This window comes from Humulus lupulus, chromosome 6 (assembly GCF_963169125.1).
Source record: "Humulus lupulus chromosome 6, drHumLupu1.1, whole genome shotgun sequence".
Taxonomy (NCBI): Eukaryota; Viridiplantae; Streptophyta; class Magnoliopsida; order Rosales; family Cannabaceae; genus Humulus; species Humulus lupulus.
Window position 1 is genome coordinate 67,806,367 of NC_084798.1, and position 22,743 is coordinate 67,829,109.

Below are 22,743 nucleotides of genomic sequence, written 5' to 3' on the forward strand. Positions count from 1 at the left end.
AGGAGGAGAAAGAAATCCAATCACACACAACAAATAAACAAAGTCAATATCATATAATCAAGAAAAAGAGATTAGACAAACAAAAATACAAGAAAACATACTCTAGACTTGGTTCCTCTTCTCCTTCTTCTTCTTTCTTCCTTTCTTTCTTCTTCTCTCTCTCTCTCTAACACGCCACCCTCTCTCTCTCTCTCTCTCTCTCTAGGTCACGGCAGCCACAAGGAAAATGCTCTCCTCTTCCTTTCCTTTCCCCTTTATTTCAATTCTCTCAATAAAACCTCACGAACATAAAATGGTAAGTTTCCTATTTCCATTTGATTTTCTCTTAATTTCTTATTATTTTATTTTATGATAATAGATATAAAAGAAGAAAGGGTGATCACATTCCTATCCCAAAATAGCTAGTTTCTTCCAATTTTTTATTTTATTGCCTTAGAAAAATAAATGGAAAAATCAATTCCTTTCCCACTACACTACACACACTACACGCCCAACACTTGCCCTTTTTGAATTTTATTTATTTATTTTCTTATCTATTAAAATAAAACTACCCAAAAATATAAAATAAATGGCAATTATAAAATGTGTAGAAAATCAACACATGTGCACCCTATTACCATATACTTGCACACACTAAAACACTAGGGTGCATCACTATCTACCATGCACCTTAGTGCATTCAACCAAAACTCACATAATCACCTCAATTGTCACACTTATTTAAAATGTAACACTAATAGTAAAATAACATGTTACACAATTATTCACTTATTAAATTAATTAACCAAACAAACAATTAACAAATTTAAATTCAAAAGATTATACCAAACAATTCTAACAATTAAATAAAATAATAAACAATCAAATAAAACAAACAACAACTAAATAAAATAAACAACATTTAAATAAAAAAATTCATCACACTTAACATTTAAATAAAATAAATCACAAAATTTAAATAATATAAAAAAAAAAATTGGTGCACTACAGTATCAGTGGTAGATACCATAAAACCTTTGCATGGACACCTTATCTAACTGCATCTGTATTTTTTTTCTTTTGCCATCTAGAATCGCCACATGTCGGACATGCAATTGCATCAACAAATCTCTTTTGATATAATATGAAATTGTTGGAACAAGCATTTTTTTTTTCATATTGCATGCCTAACGGATGCAATGTCTTCTTTGCTTCATAAAATGAAGATGGCATTTCATTACCTTCTGGTAATAATTCTCCTAAAAATGATAATAACTCTGTCATTCCCTTATCACTCCACTCATGTTTGACTTTTAAGTTATACAACCTAAGCATTGCTGATAATTTAGTGAACCTTGTACAATTAGGGAAAATAGATTTCTCAGCATCTTCTAAGTTTGATTGAAATTTAATTGAATCCACATGTGATTCATATTTTGCATCATCAATCATTTCTGCAATATCATCAACTTCATAATCCACATCAAAATACTTATTATTCTTAGATGGTCCCTCATCGGTGACTTTCATTCTTTCTCCGTGCAAAAACCGCACTTTATAAGTTTTGTCTATTCCATTCCTAAATAAGTGATCTTTTATTTTAAAAATTGTCATCCTGACAATGTTACCACACTTAACACAAGGACAAGGAATACTATTAGGAGATTGAGTATTTCTTGCACAAAATTGCAAGAAAAACTCAACTTCATTCCTATATTTCACGGATAACCTATCGACTGACATCCAATCTCCATCCATTGTTAAACTTAACACAAAAAAAAAAAACAAAACAAAACAAAAAAAAAAAACAAACAAAGCAACAAAGCAACGAACATTGACAATTCGGTTATGGATTACCTAATTGACAAGTAAATAAAGGAAACAATATGTCCAAAAAAAATTGGGCAGCATTGCCCCTATTTCTATCACATTTGTCAAATTTAAAATGTGCATGCATACAACACATGATATACACAAAAGTATTCAACAAATCAATCAAACATGCATAATTCTCATATTACTAAATCTAAAAAAAATTGGGCAGCATTTCCCCTATTTCTATCACATTTCCCAAAATTTAAATGAACCTATATTCATCACTTAACTTGTATTCATCATATAAACACAACAAACCAATTAATCAATCAAACATGCATAATTATAGTCTTATATCACAGCAGCACACAGTCCTAGAACCTATCTCCACTATTTTATAATTCCTACATTCCACTAAGTTCAACATCTTAATTATACATTGAGGTTTAAAATATTACCTCTAATATAAAATCCTCTAAAGCTTGATCTCACTAACAATGTTGTCAACAAAATACCTATTCAAATATAACAATAAACAAAAAAATAATAAAAAAATTGACAAAATATAAAGACAAATATATCAAAGCTATATTCTAACTAAATAAACAATAAAGTTCTTAAAGAAAACAAATAATTTGTTATATGTACTCATTTAAATACTTAAACTTGAAATTAAATATATATATTTTTTAAGAAGTTAACAAATCATAAAGAAAAATCTACTATAAATTTCCTAACTAAATCAATAATAAAATATAACTTAATGAAAACAAACAATTTAATATATATACATATTTATTCAATTAAACCCAAAATTTAAAAAGTTAACAAAATATAAAGAAAAAATTACTCAAAATATTCAAACTAAATAATTAATAAAGTGGAACTTATACAAAATATCTACATTAATAATATACTCATTTACATAAGTAAATCCAAAATTAAATTAAATTTAAAAGAATTGAAAATGTTAACAAAAAATAAAGAACTTATAATAAAAAAAATTCTAAAAAAATAAAATATTAAAATGCAAAGTTTAAACCTAAAACAATTACATAATCATTAACATAAAACTATCCAAAAATTAAAAAAATCCGAAATATAGCCAATTTATATAAAACAAATTCTCAAAAATTAAATTTAAATCATAAAAATCAATAAAATTGCACTTACTTGTGGTAATTGAGCAATGTGGGTTCTTGAAGTAGAAAACCCAAAAAACTAAGAAATTTTATGGGTTTTCAAACAATAATCTTCAAAAATACAAAATCTATACAAAAAAAAAGCCCATGTACAAGGTTGATAAACATATATATATAAATATACATCCATAAACTGTAAATGACTGCTGCAAAAATCATATTAACAATATCAGCCTTAGCACCAATTCGGGCTCTAGCCAGCCAAACCAACCAGCTATTAAACTCCAAAGGCCAAGCCACAAACCCCAGCCAAGTGAAGATGCTTCTAACCAATTGAGAAGAAAGATTGCAATCAAAAAACAAATGAGAATGACTCTCATTACAGCTTTCACAAACCGGACACAGGGCTGAAGCCATCTGAATTTGCATCTTTCTGAGGTTGTCCCTGGTTAGAAGATGGGAGTTAACCGCCTGCCATAACATAAATCTATGTTTAGGAAGAATTAGCTTGCTCCAAACAATCCTATGATACTCAACCCTTTGCTGGACCAACAGACTATTATACAGTCTAGATGTCTGAAATGTTCCTTGAACACCAGAAGAAACTATGGCAGCAGGTCCAAAGTGATCCTTGATTCGACAACTAAATATAGGCTTTACAAAGTGTACAGGAATCAAATTTCGGCTCAAGACCAAATGTTCATTAGACATATTCATTGTAATTAGTTGTTGCTGGTTAGTTCTGTGATTCAGCAGGTGCCTCTGCTTGAGCTGTAGCTGGGTTGTTAGTTTGTATTGTTTCTTTGTTCAATGAAGTAAATCTATTCTTCTTGACCAAAAAAAATATACATCATCATTTTTACATTAAAATTGAAAAAAAAAAGAAAGAGAAAAGCCAACCAAAATGAGTGAAAACTTAGTGAGGCGCCGTTGGTTTTTCTACAAAATCGCATCTGTTTTTTTTTTTAAACTTTTAGGTAAATGTGGCTGAGCTCTCGGGGACGAAGGGGCTTAAGGCTGTTAACGAGATAATTACGTCAATGTCCCACTGAAGGTAATGACCTGTTTGCGTCAGTGGAGCACCGACGCAAACGCCTAAGTAAAATGTGCATTTTACTTATGTAATATCCGTTTTCCCGGAAGGGCAATTTCGTAATTTTCCCATTGTGTACATCCTTGTCATTTTATTTTTCTTTTCCTTTGATGGATTATTGGATATGTATGACTTCCAATGGAAATAAAATTCATGGTTTCTCATGTTTGAGTTTTTGTGGAATCACAACATGAGAATAATGTCAAGTGAATAAATAATGGCTCGGGTTAAGTTATTTATTTATTTAAAAATTATAATAGTAACTATTATTATTATTATTATTATTATTATTATTATGAGCATAATAGTAATAATAATATGCTTGAAATTATTTTATCTTATTATGTGTAATTTTTGGTTTGCCATAATATTAAATATTAGAATTTGCGAAAAGACCATAATTCCCTCAAGTTTGGGATTGGTTCAAGGGGCATTTTAGAGACTTTATTTCTTCTGTTTTAACATGATTAAATATTCATAAAATTGGTTAAATTTTCGAAATTTAACTGATAATATCAGTTGTGGAACTTAGTCAATTTATTTTATTTTTTTAAAGAAAAAAAAAATAAAATTCCTTGAAAAGAGGATTTTACCACTTCAAACGTCAACTTATTTTTTTAAACCTATTCTAAAACGTGTTACCATGATAATCTGATGGAGAAATCGTGGGAATATTGAGGGAATCAAAGGATTGAAGAGAGAGAGTGTTATTATCGTTTTTTTTTTAAAAGAGAAGAAATTTTTGAGTTCTTGCACTTGGGAAAAATCTGGGCAGTAATGAACATTATAGAATCATTCTAGGGGAGGAAATAAACATTTTGAGTGTGAGAAATACATTTATAAAGCCTCGGATTGTGATTCGCCATTTTTATCCAAGAAAATGCATATTCTTGGATAATTTTGGATTTAAGTGTGTTCAAGAGTGTATGGTGTGCATGGTTGGTGATAAAAAAGCTTAGGGGACTCCAATAATTGGTTTTGACGTGAAGAAACGGGCTGAAATGGTCTAGAGCAAGAAAAACTAATTTTGAGCTCCATTTTTGGCGGTACACCGGACTTGGAGAAGAAGACTTCAGAACAAGGGGTTACAGACATATTTTTGGGCTGGGGTCTATTGTTTTGAAGTTCTGGACATAAGGGGATCATTTTCCAAGCAAGAGAAGGGTTGGAAAGCAGCAAAACTCAGCCATAGAGTTGCCGTCGCCGGAGAAGAAGACAAAACCGGTGATATTTCTGGCAAACCCGATCTGGGTGTTTACTGAGGTGTTTTTTTTGGTTTTTCAATCTTAGAAATTAGTACATTAATTTTAGAGCATTTTGGTTTCATATTTTTCTTATTTTTCTTTAAATTATTATGATTTATTGAAGTTTAAATAAAGATTAATTATGAAAAATATTTTTATTGTTCAGAAAAATATGATTTTATGTGTCAATGATATATGTATTATTTAGAATGGCTTTGTATGTTTAGATTTATTTTTGATCGTATTTTATAATTTTCTTCAATTATTTGCTTTTAAATATATGATTTAAGAAAATAAATGTGAAAAATTATTTAAAGTATTCTAAAAATTCTGAGAATTTTTGTATATGTTTAAAATAATATTCTAAGGCTCTCTGTAATTTTATTTCGAATTTTTATCATTTATGTAATTTTCATGATTTATTTGGCTTATGTTATATTTTAAATATAAAAAAAATATTAATGCTACTGTTCTGAACCCTAGGTAATTTTTTGTGTGTTACTGTAGGATGTAGAAACTGATCTGTATAGTTAGATTCTATTTGTAATCAGTTATAAATTTTTCTTTAATTAATTAGTTTTTCTATAAAATTAATTAAGAAAAATAGTTATTTTGCCCAGAAAATTCTAAAATAATATTTATAAGTTTATTTTGAATTTTTAAACAGTTCTGTATGTTAGTTTGAATTTTGGGCTGGTTGTGTATTTATTTCTATTATTTGGGTTTTGTTGACTGTGTTTTTAGCCAACGACGTGAGAACGTCAAAAACGATAAACCTTCAAGAGAATTTAAACGACACAGACAGTTTAATCAAGAAAAGTAAATAACACACACGATTTTATAGTGGTTCAGCCCCGTTCAATCGGTAATAACCTAATCCACTTAGAGATTTTATTACTTTTTCTACACTCAAGATCAGATGAACCAGTGTCAACTGAGTTTCTTCAGTGTAGATTTTCAGGAATACAAAAAGGGTTCTCTCTCAAGGAAAACACACTTTCTCTCTCTAGAACTCAGACCAAATCTCAAATTTCCGAAAAAGTCTTTTTCTGATCCCATTAACCCTCTATTTATAGGCTTGGGATCCTAAACTGATATCCCCTAGGATCGAGATATTTTATTATTTATATTATATGTAAATTACACAAAATATTCAAAATACAACAGATTCCTCAATTTGAGTGAGGAATGAGAGATTCCCGCGATGCCCAGACCGATTCTTGCTGAAGCCGTTTCTGGGAATTTGACGTAGTCTGGTCCATTTGTTTGATGAATATCGTCTTCTGGTCGGACATATGCATGCTAGACACCGGCATACGGACCATATCCCTTACTCTCCTTGGACCAAGATCCAACCACACCCTCTTTGGTTCTCCTTGGACTAGGGTCCGAGCCGCATGCATTGGGGCTCCTCGGACTAGGGTCCGAGCCACTCCTTCCTTGGCTCTCCTCGGACTAGGGTCCGAGCCACATGCCTTGGGGCTCCTCGGACTAGGGTTCGAGCCACTCCTTCCTTGGCTCTCCTCGGACTAGGGTCCGAGCCACATGCCTTGGGGCTCCTCGGACTAGGGTTCGAGCCACTCCTTCCTTGGCTTTCCTCGGACTAGGATCTGAGCCAACCATTTGGCCTCTCCTCGGTCCGAGCCACACTTGCATGGGGCTTCTCCTCAGATCATGGTCCGACCCAATGACTTGTGGCCTCTCCTCGGACTAGGGTCCGAGCCAATGACTTGGGGCATCTTCTCGGACTAGGGTCCGAGCCAATGACTTAGACTCCTCGGGTGCATTTGGCTTGGTTATGACATCTCTCAATCAGTCCAAATATTTTCACTGATGCATTGGTCTACTACTAAGCCAGATCACCCAACTAATCCATGCCATATGTCAATTTTATTGCCACATCATCATTTTCAAATTTTAGGGATAACAAGTTTCATTTGAGAAATTGAGGAAAAATAATTTATAAATGTTAAAAATTATTTTTCTGGTCTTATATGAGAATTTGCTGATTATTTAGGGTTTTGGAAAAGTTATTTATTAAATTTTGTTGTCATATGATATTTTTTATAAAATTATTGAGTCTTTAATGTAATTATGATATTAAAGGGTATTTTGGTAATTTTCACATAAAAAGTATTTATATGTGTTGACCCACGATTTGGCCAACTGACACGGAGTCAGAATATGCTTGATATTAATGAAAGTAATGAGAAGAACGTAATGACAAAAGTAAATAAGACACAGTATTTTATAGTGGTTCGGCCCCAGGATCTGGTAATGACCTACGTCCACTTAGGTTGATACTGATATAAAAATCAGATGAGTGATCAAAGAACTTGGGTTCAATGAGTTTCACTAATCTCTGAAGAACAATACAATATTACTAGGAGAATTACTATAGTCTCGAATGATTCAAAAGCCAAAAATCCACTCCCTTGAGCTATCTCTTGCTATTTATAGGCTCAAGGGGGATTACAAAAGAATGTTACAGATATTCTTTCCTGAATAACCAGATACTCAGGAGATTGTGTGAGATAAATTCAGGATTCACAAAGATCTTCCCATTAATGTTGCCTTGTATGCGGAACCATCGACCAGGCTGGTCGCAGGTAAGGCAGGTTCGTACTGCTTCTAATGTGTCTTCTGGTCGATACTCTAGTAGAACGTTTCCAGGTGTCAGCCACGTGTCCATGGATCACTTGCCACGTCACCAATGCTAATTTTTTGGATAACATTTGCCCCCCAAGTTTGTTTACTACGAGCAGTAAATAAACTTTTGAACAAACGACTCTTTAGTAACCCCGCCTCACGTGTCAGAACCCTTCGTGTGTTCTTGAAAAAAGTAACCCACTTCTGTCTAAGTTTTTCCCAACCTTTACGACTTTGGTTGGGTCTTCTTTGTCGAGTTGGACCTCCTCCAGGTCCTCGATGGGTCCAACATTTTCTTCAAAATCCCCAAAGCGAGGATCCAGATCTCCATCCTCACTTTGGGCAACACCCTATTTGGCGACTTCATCACCGGATTGGGCTTGCGTATCAACTGCCATCGACAATCTATCTGGGGTAGTGCTCCTCGGCGTTCCACTTTTTGATTTTGTGATCGAGGCGTTATAGCACTCCCTGGCTTCCCTTTGGTTTCCCGAAACGCGTCCTACCCCCGCGTCTGTCGGGAACTTCATGGCTAGGTGCCACATAGAGATGACGACCCGTAGATCAACCAGTATGGGCCTTCCAATAACGGCGTTGTACGCCGAAGGACAATCGACCACTACAAAAGTGGCGAGTAATGTCCTTGTTGCAGGCGCTGTACCCGTCGTTACTAGGAGTTTGATCAATCCGGCTGGGGCGAGTCCTTCTCCAGAGAAGCCGTATATCGTTTGATTGCAGGGCTCCAAGTCCTTCACGGACAATTTCATGCGTTCCAGTGTTGATTTATACAGGATATTCACTGAACTTCCTGTATCGACCAGTACCCTCTTCACCATCATATTGGCCATCTGGACGTCCATGACCAGCGGATCGGAATGTGGGAACCTGACGTGTTTGGGGTCATCATCAGAGAAGGTTATCTCTCCTCCCTCTGACCGAGCCTTTTTTGGTGCACGGTCCTCCACAGTCATCATCTCGATGTCCTGGTCATGGCGCAGAGTCCAAGCATATCGTTCTCTGGCCTTTCCAATATTTCCCATGAGGTGCGGGCCTCCACAGATGGTTAAGAGTGTTCCAGCCACGAGGGCAGGCTGTAATGGTGGCGAGCGTTGGTGTGTGGCCGCCTGCTCGTTGCCACCCGGAGCTTCTCGTTGTAATTTCCTGAGGCCCGTACGTATCTTCTCAAGTGTCCTTGTCTAATAAGGAACTCGATTTCGTCTTTTAACTGGTTACATTCATTAGTGTCATGTCCGTAGTCATTATGGTAACGACAGAACTTGGTGGTGTCTCTTTTCGAAATGTCATTTCGAATGGGCCCAGGTTTCTTGTAAGGCACACTGGAACTTGTGGCCTGGTAAACCTCTCCCCGAGACTCAACAAGGGCAGTGTAGTTAGTGAACCGAGGTTCATAACGATTACCCTTGGCTCGTTTGTTGTCGAAGGTGGAAGGCTCGTTATACGGCCGTTTTCCACCGTTCTTGCCATTACCGCTGCCGTTCCCATTTCCTTTGTCGTTGCCACTAGGTTTGGACCCATTGGCGGCCTTGGCGGGTTCGAAAGCCTTCTTATCCTTGCTTGAGGGCTTTCCATCGTTGGGAATGGCCTCTTCAAGCTTGATATAGCGATTAGCTCGATCAAAAAATTCTTGGGTAGTTCTCACCCCTTCCTTTCGGAGACTCTTCCAGAGGGGAGAACGACGTTTTACTCCTGCAGTTATGGCCATCATCTTCCCTTCGTCCCCGACCATCTTCGCTCTAGCTGCTGCTCGCATAAAACGTTGGATGTAGTCTTTCACTGACTCCCCATCCTGCTGGCGAATTTCGACTAGCTGGTTTGCTTCGGTCGGGTGTATACGACCAGCATAGAACTGTCTGTAGAACTACCGTACGAACATTTCCCAGGATACAATGCTTGCGGGAGGGAATTTGAAGAACCACTCCTGCGCAGCTTCAGAAAGTGTAGCAGGGAAGATCCTGCACCGAGCGTCTTCGAACACTTTCTGAATGTCCATTTGAATTTCAAACTTATTGACATACGAGACTGGGTCTCCATATCCGTCAAAGTTTGGAAGCGTAGGCATCTTGAATTTGCTGGGACTTTCGGCGTTAGCTATCCTTTGTACAAAAGGAGTGCCTTTCCTCCTATCGTGGTCGATGTATGAAGTCCTTTCCCCGACCAGTTGCTGCACAGCCTGGTTGAGGGCGTCTATCTGGGCCTGCACAGCGGCAGAAATCGCTGTGGCCTCTGTTGCCGGGGGGACGTTCTCGCCATGCCTCTCACGACGATCATTGAGTACATCTCTCAGGTCTTCTTCTCTTCTCCGCTGCTCGCTACCCCCAAGCCGGTTGAAGACATTATTTTGTCTGGGCTGCCCCCCAGCATCCTGTCTATTTAGTTGGTCATCTTGAGGTACCTAGCTCCTGACTTTACCTCTTTCTTCATTCCTCCCACTGGAATTTTCTTTGCCTGAGTCGGCCTCATTATATCCGTGGCCATCTCTGAACCTCGACTGGCTATGGTGAGATCGACTGTTCCCTCGATGTTCGTTCCTGGCTGAACCATCCCGAGCGTTAGAGGGTGGCCTGCGTTGGTCGTGGTGTCCATGTGCATCATTGTGCCGTGGGGGGCCCCGGACCGCAGAGCCTAACTCTGAGTCCCTCCTGTTGCCAGGAGGGTACTGACCTCTGTTCGGTAGGTTCGGCCCATCATCGCTACGACGCCTAGGGCTGCGAGGCTGATGCTCGGCCTTATTTTGCCTCTGTTGCGGGGGATTACCCCGAGCAGCTTGGGATGGTGGCTGTGCCTCAGGATCCAGTAGGACATCATCATGGGGCATCTGAGGCAGCTCGGGCCTTTGCGGACTCGAAGGCTGGATCGATAGGCTTGGATTTGGACCCCTCTAGGATGGTCCATTCACCGGTTGGTCAGGCTGCGAGGCAGGTGCAGCCTGATTTCTAGCCAATAGCAAGGCTGCCTCGAGGGCTGCCATGGCTTCGCTCTGGCGGCGGTTTGCCTCCGCCTGCCTTTCGCTCAATTCCGCGCGCTGCCGCTCAATCTCCTGCTGCTGCCGCGCCATAACCTCAGCGACAGTTTCTTAACTGGCCCTCAGACTAGCCAATTCTTCCTACAACGCGCCCAGGGTACTCTTCTGCGTTGCATCATCCATTTCCTCCTCCTCAAAGTCCAGTTATGACTCATCCTCTGCCATGCTTGCAGGAGGAGGAGGAGGTGGCGGGTTTGATGGTGCAGCGGCGGCCGCCTGCCCAGTTTTCTTTCCAGCTTTCGCCATTAGTTTTCTCAACAACGATAAATCAAGCTCTCAATGAAAGCACCAGAATGTTGACCCACGATTTGGCTAACTGACACGGAGTCAGAATATGCTTGATATAAATGAAAGTAATGAGAAGAACGTAATGACAAAAGTAAATAAGACACAGTATTTTATAGTGGTTCGGCCCTAGGATCTGGTAATGACCTACGTCCACTTAGGTTGATATTGATATAAAAATCAGATGAGTGATCAAAGAACTTGGGTTCAATGAGTTTCACTAATCTCTGAAGAACAATACAATATTACTAGGAGAATTACTATAGTCTCGAATGATTCAAAAGCCAAAAATCCCCTCCCTTGAGCTATCTCTTGCTATTTATAGGCTCAAGGGGGATTACAAAAGATTGTTACAGATATTCTTTCCTGAATAATCAGATACTCAGGAGATTGTGTGAGATAAATTCAGGATTCACAAAGATCTTCCCATTAATGTTGCCTTGTATGCGGAACCATCGACCAGGTTGGTCGTAGGTAAGGCAGGTTCGTACTGCTTCTAATGTGTCTTCTGGTCGATACTCTATTAGAACGTTTCCAGGTGTCAGCCACGTGTCCAGGGATCACTTGCCACGACACCAATGCTAATTTTTTGGATAACAATATGAATTCATGCGATATGTTAGAAACATCATTGTTTGTGTATGTGACATGATGGTTTGAACATTTTGTGGAAATTGTTTTAATTTACGTGTCATGCATGTTAAAATGGCATAGTTAAATTATTTCGATAATTAAGGTTTCGAAATAAAACCTTAACGCCTATTTTATTTTTCCTAAATTTTCGCTGTGTAATTGGACGTCTAGGAGCTAGCGGTCATCGAGGTGACGCAGCGAGTGGTTCGAGACACGTCACCGGAAAACGCACTGTTTAAGGTAAGAAGAGTGGACATCTGCGCACAGGGTGTACGTTATGCGTGCGACCTTGTTTTCTTATTTGTTTAATTATGTAATTATTTTGTGACTTGAATTGTTGCATTAGGTTGACTAGCATGAGGATAGTGCTAGAGATTTTAGTTAGTAGACATGCTAAGAGGATAGAGTAGGCGTGCTACTAGATTTTAGCTACTTGTATGAGTATAGCACTTGGAGGAATTATCTTGGGTGTGTATAACTCAGGATAATAGGATTCCACCACGGAACTGCCGAGTGTGAGTACAGTGCAGGCAGGGCAACGATGTCTCGAGGGAACGGACGAGTGTGAGTACAGCGCATGCTAGACTAGGTGCCACCGTGGGAATGCTGAGTGTGAGTACAGCGCAGGCAAGGCAGATTACATTTCATGTCCGATCAACATGACTTGTTAGTATTTATGTGTGTGAGTGTAACTCACATTATGTTAGTGTGATATTGTGTTTATATATCACACGATGATTATTGTGCTTATGATGTTTATTTATGTTTAGTTGAAAGTTTATGTTTCTTGGTTTGGGGAGTTATGTCCTACATAGCTCTTCTTACTAGGCGTTAGCTCACGGGTACTCTGTGTGTAGGTAAAGGCAAAGCAAGCAGTGAGTGGTGCGAGCTCGAGGCATGGACGAAACATGTTAGAGGCTGGGCTCCAATTATTTTATGTTTTTAGAAATAAATGTTATGTTTTTAAATTTTCAAACTTGAATGGTTATTTTCTTTATGTTTTGTTATTAAACCTAGCGTCCAACATTTTTATTTTTAAATAATGAGATCTCATTGTCAGCTTAAATTTTAAATAAATATGTTCTCTTAGTGTCTTAAAGTATTTATTGTTTATTATTTTTAAATGGACTCCCTAAATGACGTCTCGCGAAATCGGGGCGTTACAACTTAGGCATTTGTGTCAGTACCCCACTGACGCAAACGGGTCGTTACTGTCAATGGGCCACTAACACAAACGATCCCGTTAATAATGTCATGGTGGCACTGTCGCAAACGAAGCTATTTAACGCCTTCATTATACGTACAGACGCAAATGTCCCCACATTTGTGGCAGTGCCCAACTGCCAGAAATGTTAATTCTTGGTCAACATCGTCAGTCAACGCTGACATAATAGCCCTTCTTTGTGGTAGTGAGCGGTGTATTGAATTTAACCTTGTGCTTAATTGGGAAAAATGTCATTTTATGGTAAATCAAGGTATATTTTTGGGTCATGTGATTTCAGTCAAAGGAATATAGATTGATAAGGCAAAGATTGATTTAATTCGCTCTCTACCACCTCCAACTAGTGTGAAAGAAGTGAGAAAATTCCTTGGGCATGCCGGGTTCTATAGGAGATTTATCAAGGATTTCTCTAAAACCTCCACACCACTATGCAACCTTCTTCGAAAAGATGTGCAGTTCGAGTTTAATGAAAAGTGTTTAGTGGCTTTCAACTTATTAAAAAAGTCTTTGACTATAACTCCTATAATTCAGCCACCAAATTGGGAGTTTCCTTTTGAACTCATGTGTGATGCGAGTGACTATGTCGTGGGCATTGTTATTGAGCACCAGTTGACAAACTCCCTCATGTTATATACCATGCTTCTCGCACTCTTAATGATACTCAACTTAATTATTCCACCATTGAAAAAGAGCTCTTGGCAGTCATTTTTGCCTTGGAAAAGTTTCGGTTTATAATGACCATGCTGCTCTTCGCTATCTATTGGCAATGAAAGAAGCCAAGCCTCAGCTGATTCGTTGGATTCTACTTCTTCAAGAGTTTGACTTGGAGATAAAAGACAAGAAGGGTTATGATAATTTGGTGGCAAACCACTTGAGTCGTCTTATTCGGGATGAACATAATTTTCCCATGGATGAAAAATTTCCCAATGAGTAACTCCTCGCCATGCTAGAAGTTATTCCTTGGTATGTCGACATTGACAACTACCTTGCTTCAAAGGAGTTACCAAGTGATCTCACACAAGCACAACAGAATAAAATCAAGCATGATACTCGCCACTACATATGGGATGAACCTTATCTATGGAAGCATTGTATAGATCAAATCATTTGAAGGTGTATCCCTTAATCTGATTTTTGTTCCATCATTGCTTTTTGTCATGCGTATGCTTGTGGTGGACACTTCGGACCCAAGAGGACAGCTCGTAAGATATTTGATAGCGATTTCTATTGGCCCACAATTTTCAAAGATTCTTATGCTTATTATAAGGCATGTGATCATTGTCAACGAGTTGGTAACATAACGACTAAGGATCAAATGCCTCAAACTCCTATTTTAATTCTTGAGATTTTTTATGTTTGGGGTATGCATTTCATGGGACCGTTCCCATCTTCCTTTAGCTATGTATACATTCTTTTGGCTGTGGATTACGTGTCTAAATGGGTAGAAGCAATTGTGACTAGAACGGATAATTAAAAAATAGTAGTGGATTTCATTCGCTCCAACATTTTTGTACGTTTTGGTATACCCAAGGCCATACTTGGTGATCGAGGCACTCATTTTTGTAACAAGAGTATAGAAGCACTGTTTCGACGCTATAGTGTAACTCACAAGGGGACAGTTGCTTATCATCCACAAGCCAACGAGAAAGCAAAGGTTTCTAATCGTGAAGTCAAATTGATTCTTGAGAAGACCGTAAATCTAATCTAGAAAGATTGGAGTACAAGGCTTGATGATGCCTTGTGGGCTTATCGTACAACATATAAAACACCTATCGGTATGTCACCGTATCAGTTTGGTGTATGGGGAGCCTTGCCATCTACTGGTAGAGTTGGAGCATAAGACTTGGGGGGCTGTGAAGAAGTGCAACATGGAAATGGTTACTGTAGGACAACAACGAATGCTTCAATCGCATGAGCTAGAAGAAATAAACAGTGAGTCATATGAGAGTTTGAGAATCTACAAGGAGAAACCAAAGTTTTTCATGGCAAACATATTCTTTGAAAGAGTTTTTTGGAAGGTCAGAAAGTTCTCATGTATCACTCTCGCCTTAAACTTTTTCCTGGGAAGTTGAAGTCTCGATGGTTAGGTTCGTTCACTGTCACCAAGGTTTTTCCTCATGGAGCAGTCGAAGTTGTAAGTCCAAGTACTGGAAAGTCTTTCAAGGTGAATGATCAAAGATTAAAGCCATATTACGGATCAATGGAGGAAGAACAAGCTGTTGTGATTCACGTAATTGACCTAGTTGTTGGGGTTTTATGCCCTAATTAAAACCCAAATTCTTTGTAATATCATTTTATTATCAATAAAAGAATAGAAATCATTTTTTGACTTGGTCAATCACTTTGCTCACATGTTTTATTTTCATGATTATTTGTTTAATATAAACTTCTATTAAATCCCGAGCATATAGCTAATCTTATTTATAGTGACGTAATCACAGTGGAATATAAATATGATTATATGTTCAAAATAAGTTAGTCCTAAGATTAGTCAGTGCACCGGATTTACACTGACTTGCCAATCTACGATATGTTCTACTTACACATTACAGTGTTATGTTCTTTCCAGAACATTAGCAAAGTAGATAAGATCGGATGTATATGTTACATCAGACAGGACCGATATTGACAGTTGATAAGATAAGTAAACATGCCGTTATTATCTATTCTAGTCATATCATATAGTTGACCATAGGTCAATTCAATCTCAATTCTGAGTGGTTAGTATTCTAACTGATTGTATTGTTTGAGTTCTTTGACTTGTTCGTTACCAGCTTACCCTACGGACTAGCCCATACTTACATCTTGGGAACTCGGTAGTATAATTGAGTGGGAGTGTTAATCATAGATATGAACATCTATAGCTTCTGATGAAGAAGTGAAACGATGGTTTCCTTTTAGTTTGGTTCAAGGTGTTAAAAGATAGAGATCTCATTTCAGTAATTAAATTAGTTTACTGAAATATCATTTACAAGGAACTAAGTGTTTTAAGGATAAAATACAATGAGGGGTAAAACGGTATTTTAGTCCCATCTCATTGTAGACCGTCTATAGAGGATTGAGTGACAATTATGGTTGTAACAATGGATAATTAATAGCGTATCTATATTTGTTATAGAGCGTTCTATGAATTCAAGAGTGCAATTTCGAGTCTATAGTGGAGTCACGAGGAATTAATAAGTTAGTAAATTTATTTGTTAGATTTATGATAACTTATTGGAGCTTGATTTCATAGGCCCATGGTCCCCATTGTACCTTAGATAAAATCATATAGATAGTCTCAATTAATTGATTTAATCATCAATTAGAATTATCAAAGTTGACCAGGTCAATTTTGGATAGTTTCACAGAGTTGTGTAATTTTGAGAAGAAAAGAGAAATTATGACAGATTTATTAATTAAGATAAATTGGTATTTAAATTAATAAATAAATTTAAATCAAGGTTCAAATTATAAATAATTAATTTGATGAAGGATTTAAATAATTATTTAATTAATTAAATCAATAGAAAATAATATAGGCCTTGATTTTAAGTCCAATGGGCTTATAATCAAATGGGAAATTTCACGGGCCTATAGCCCATGATAATTTCGACCTAGGGCTTCAAAATGACTATTATTTTATTTATTTTTTAATTAAATTAAATGGCCTAATTGAGTCTATAAAAGGAGTGCTTAGAGAGAAGTCAAAAGAAAAAGTTTGATAAGTCACAAGTCAGATTTTAGTTTTAGATTCTCTCTAAACACAAGCCCTTTTCTAAGCCACTTTGTTATTTTCTCTTCTTCTCTCTATATCTATCTCATGTGTTGAGAATTGCCCACACTAGTCTAGGTGGTTCTAAGGATACATTGGAAGATTGTGAAGAAAATAGAAGATCGGTTCAGTTTCTTGATAATACTCTGCGACAGAAAGGATACAAGAGTTAGAGAAACTGAAGGAAGGACTCTTAATTCCGCTGCGTATACTGTAAGTATTATATTATTTGTTTCTCTTTGAATTCAATTTTAGAAACATGTTTTAGGCTATCTTGTATTAATTTGTTTAATATTAGATATACATGAAAATAAATAAAGATCTTGTATAAGTTAATCCAACACTAGTATATGTTGTTGAATGAAGCACTAAGTCGAGCCCGCGATGATAAACTTAGCTACATTGTAAATTAGTTTATTTTAATTAATTTTTCTTTAAGTTGAACATTTTTTTAATTTTTGTTGTGTTAATTTTAGTTTAATTTCTGTAATTAGAATTGTGAAAACCATGAAAAAAAGAGAAAAAAAATATTGAATAAAAGGGGATCAGGCCGCGACACACCTTTCCTAGGATGCGACCCTTTTTCAAAGAAAAGTCTCAGGTGTGTTCGCAAGCCACGACACACCTTTCCTAGGCCGCGACCCTTTATCAAAAAACAACATCAGGTTTGTGCACGGGCTGCGACACGCATTTCCCAGGCTGCGACCCACGAATGTTATTTCAGATAAAAACAGAAGCTTCCACTACACCAAACACACCTTTCCATAACACATCATTATAATACTATTTAAAAAGTATTATAATTAAAATATGGTAATAGCCAAAAGTAAAAAAAAAATTGAAACAAAATGGCGGGCCTCAAAATTTTTAAGCGGCAATGATATGTTTGTTAAACATCTCTTTTTTCCTCACTCACTCTCTTTCTCCCTCTAAAACACTCTCTGCTCCTTGGTTCCTCTCCATCACTCTCTCTTCGTAGAGTACCGTCACCCTCTCCTCTGTAAAGTCCACTCAATTGTTTTCTCTCCCCAACGAAACCCTCTCCTTCAATTTTTCTCCTTATTGGAAGCCCTCTCTGCTGCTCTTTTCCCTGGGGACGCCCTCTCCCGTGTTTTCTCTTGGAAATGAAGCATCTACAAGAACAAAGGTAATAACATATGTGTAATCATGACTCTTCTTCTTCTTTGAAATCTAATAATTGATCTTCTTGCACAAACTCCATCAATCATAACCATTGCCTAGCTGGTTAGGTATATACATAGTTTGTTTGATTAGAAATTAAACATTTGGTATTATCATCATTAACGATCACCTGAAATTTCATGATATATTTGACTGATGATCAGATCTATGCGGCCTAGTAATGAGCGAGAAAGGTACGGTCGGTGCCTTCTTCTTTGACCAACAAGGTAGAAAATTATGAAAACCCTAGCAGAAAGCAAGTGTAATATAGCTAGTTGTATAATTAAGACAAAGCTAATAGCATATGTTGAAATTTAGATATTTATGTAAAATAAAAATCTCAAGATATATGATAAATATAAACTATGCTTCTCTATAATTTTTCATTTGAAATTTTGATTATACTTTTCTTCAGAATCACTTCATTCATGAGCCATGTTTTCTGATCATATATATATAAATATAATCTTCGACATTTCCCTCACTACTCTCCCCCATCTCAGTGTATCTCCCTAAATCTCAGTGTATGTCCCTAAATCTTTCGTGACCTTCTCTAGGTTGGGATATGAAGTTCTAAGTATTCCTTTGTTATGTTTGTATCCTGTATCATGTATTAGGGTCTTAATTTTGAAGGTCAGTATAGGCTGGTTATTTATTTAGAATATTTGAAAATGTCTAATTTAAAAATCCCTCATTACTTTTTGTGATTTAAATATTCCTTCCAGACTCTGTTTGGGGACTTGTCTTGAGGTATCATTGATTTTCAATTTTTGTTTTCACTTTTCACGCATGTTTGGATCTAATAAAACCTTGTACTTTTTCTTATTCACGTGTTATTTGATTGAACTGAAACTTGGTTGTGCATTTTTTTTTATTGTTGGGTTAGCTGACCTATGTTTAAAGCTTTGGCCATCAACATAACATGGTGGTATTTTAGTTTTAAAAAATTGACCCTATGACAATTACTCTCTTAGGACTATAGTTTACTGCATTACTTAAAGCAGAGCCCAGTTAATAATATGACGCGAAATAGTCCTTGCAGTGTTCATCAGTGTTTTTGCTCATGGAATAATTGAAATATGTGGAAACAATGAAATATGTTTTTGCTCATTAGTGTCCTACTTGTTGGTAAAATCCAATGTCTGTCTTTGTTTTGTTGTGGTAAAATATAAATCCAGAACATTGACATATATAACTCAGCATTGTTGAGTTGTGCATTGAAAAAATTATAGAGCAGTTACTGAGTTGTGTATTTTCTTCTCAGACAGGTTTCTATTTTGTCGGGCAGTGCCTGCATTACATGCTCCTACCTTCAATAAGGATGAATTCATACCAAAATCTTTGCCTGCACTTCCACCGTCTTTCCTGCCTTCAACTGTCGCATGTCAAACCCTAATTTTGACACTAGCGAATATCTTTGGCGCTACCAATACTTTCATAATCTCTGATTCGGGTCTCCTTTGGTGGATGTTTCTTCTGAATAATTATGAACAATTCACTTTTACTGTGTAATGAAATTGTTAAAAGTAAGTACAATAAGTATTATAAAAGAGGTCTGGATATGAATATCAAGTTTGGGTTTCATTTGTGTATATATTTCCTTGTGAAGTGCTTTCTCATGTGGTTCGGCCAAGATTTAAACACTTAATCTTATTATTTTTGTTTTGCAGGATGTTGATAGGCCCACGTCTAATCCTCTTGCACCAGAATCTGAAACTTTTGCTAAGTATAGAAACTCATTGATGTCAGGAAAGCAATTGATTGAGAGTGTTGCCGAACAAGTACCAAATTTTGGAAGTAAACTGGTATTTCTCCTATACTGTGTATCATGTCTCTCCAACACTATTTGTTATCAAGTTCTCATCCATTAGGATTCATGAAAAAAGGTTTAGTCTCTTCCAATTACATTAATTTGAGAGTGGGATCTGTTATTAGTCTGTCTTATATTTTTTGAGTTTATCTATGTGTTCAACTCATTTTGTGTTTGCTGGTATAATTAAGAGGAACATGGTCTCTAAGTATTTTTTTTTGTATGTATGACATGACAAAGCTCATTAACCAAGTTATTTATGAACTTCTACACAATCTTTTTTTTACTCCAAACTATGATTGACTTTATCTGAAGTACTTTGGTTATGTTTCAAGAATACTTTATTTTAGAAATTTTAACAATCTTCATGTGTTTCGTGCTTAAATTAGTGGTAATCTATTTCATTGGGTCAATTTTATCATGGTCTTGAGATTAGTAGCAAGGTCTTAAATAATCATCATCATAGACGCACTAATATAGCTAGAGGGAAAAGAATGATTGCTAGTCAAAGTCACTACCAGAAAATGAGAAATTTTTATACATAACATAATCATGAATAAAATGTATGTACGGAGTTTGCACCATTATTTCCTTAATAGAATTCACTATGATTGTAGCTTGAATATTATGCTGGATAGATAATTACTCTATTGGTACCAAGATAGAAATATCATAATAAAAAGATTAAAATAAACTAAAAAGGAAACCTTTGAACTAGTTCTCAAATAACACCCAAGTAAAAGCAATTCTTATTGAAATAAAAGCACACAAAACATAACTAATGATGTAACAAAAATAGTGTCAAACCATTAATGGAAGAAAATCACTAAAAAATAAAACACAAACTCAGTATCTAATCAAATCCATTTCTCATAAAGTACTGATATTGGTACTATAACAAAGAATACTGCAATTAAAAGTTACTAGAATGAGAAACTTAAGACTAGAAGGCTAGTTTGTTCCATATCTCTTTAGCCTCTTCCTCCAATGTTCCTCTTGAAGGAAAAAGTGTCTCTGGATTCGTTGTGTGAAAAGATGAAGTTTTGGGTTGTTGTGTGGGTTAGGAATAAGAAAGTATTCAACCATTTTGTTTCTTTGATCTGTTGGTAATTGTTTTTTTTTTTCAAAATAATAAATTAAGCTGGGTTTTGGGTGATATTTTGGGGTGAGAGTTATGACTTTTTCTCCTTTTGGTGTGTATTTTAACACTTCATTATCACGCATACACTTTTAACTTTTTATTGAGTAGTTAAAAAATTATTATTTGATATACTCTTGCATTCGTTGGAAGGGAATAGAAGAATATTTTAAGATTTGGAAGGTTTATATTGCAGGTCCCAACAAAACCGAACTATTGTCTGGTGCTTTACTATGCTACTGGTTGGCCTTTGAACAAGAATTCATTGTTGGCTAAATTCATGGATGGCAGTGACATGTTTTGGGATGCAAGATTCAAACTGATTCCGAGTATTGTAGAGGTATGAGTTAGATTAAATCTAACTATCTGTAAGGTATTTGTGCCTTAAGATCTGTTTTTCTTCTGCCACACGTAGTTGACTCAATTAATGTCTTAATCAATGGTAAGGGATGTTAGATGGTCAAGCGTGCTGCTAGGGAAAGTTGTCACTTGCAAATATTTTAAACAAGACAATTTTATGGAATTATGTCACGTTAAGTATTATTTATTTCTTTAATTATTTTTATTGTTACACTAAATAAAGAGAAGTTAAGTTTTGAGTTTTATAGAAACATTTACTTTTGCCCTTTGGCTACTGAAGTAATATGATAATGATGCCTCTCTGCTGTGGGATTAATGTCTCACCAGTTTTCCCTAGAAAACCTTTTTTTTTTTTCTCTATATGGGATACTAAATTGCAGAAAATGATTGCTTAACTGTCTATTTTGTAGATTGATGTAGGCATTGGATCTTCATCATTTGCAAGAGGTGTCATTGGCCTTGTCTTGGGATATGTCACAAGCTTTGTGATTGACCTAACTATTTTGATAGAGGTTTGTGTCTTGATACTAAGGGATATGCTTTCTATTTATCAACTAGCATTTCTTCATTTCGTGTGGTATGTCTAGTTATAATTTAATTTCAGACCTTTAGAGAAATATGCTCTAGAGGGATTTTTATGTACATGATCCACTATTTTAACTGTCAAAATACTCTGTAGTGGACAATTAGCAAGATGTTATAAAGAGGAAGCTTGGCGGCATGGCAGTGGAGTTCTAAAATATGTTATTTTCTCTTTTCTCATCTTTTATTCTTTCAGTTTTTTAACATTCAATTATTAGATTTTATAAGGCTCCTTTGATTTGGTTGGAGAATAAATTTGAGGTATTTAGAGATTGGTTAGCTTACATGTATTTTATTTGACACGAGCATATTACTTTCATGATTTCTAAATAATAAGTCATTTTTCTCACTAAAAGATGACGTAAAGAAAAATAATTTGCATTCTTAAAGCTTTTGGAATTTAGGATTGCTCATAATTCCAAGTCCTACTACGTGTTCTTTCTCAATATTTAACTCTCTCAAAGTCCTGCTTGCAACATGTATTTTTTGGCTGGTTTGTGTTGGTGTTGTAGCTTGTTGCAGTAATTAGCTAGAAAAGGAAAGCCAGACTTGTTCTGTTCTGCTTCTAGTTTTATTGATGTTGTTATGTCTACCATTTCTCTTGCTTCTGATTGTACATTTAGGTTTTCTTAATCTATGTTCATTCAATTTGTACTTCCTTTGATAATTCTAGATATGCATGTGCTTTGGTTTCCTCTCTTTTTACAGCTTCTTTCCCTGCTGCAATTTTAAACTTTTATGTTGGATGACTAATTATAAACAATGTTTAGTAAACTCAAAATTGTTTTTTTGGAGTATGGGATCGAGGAATA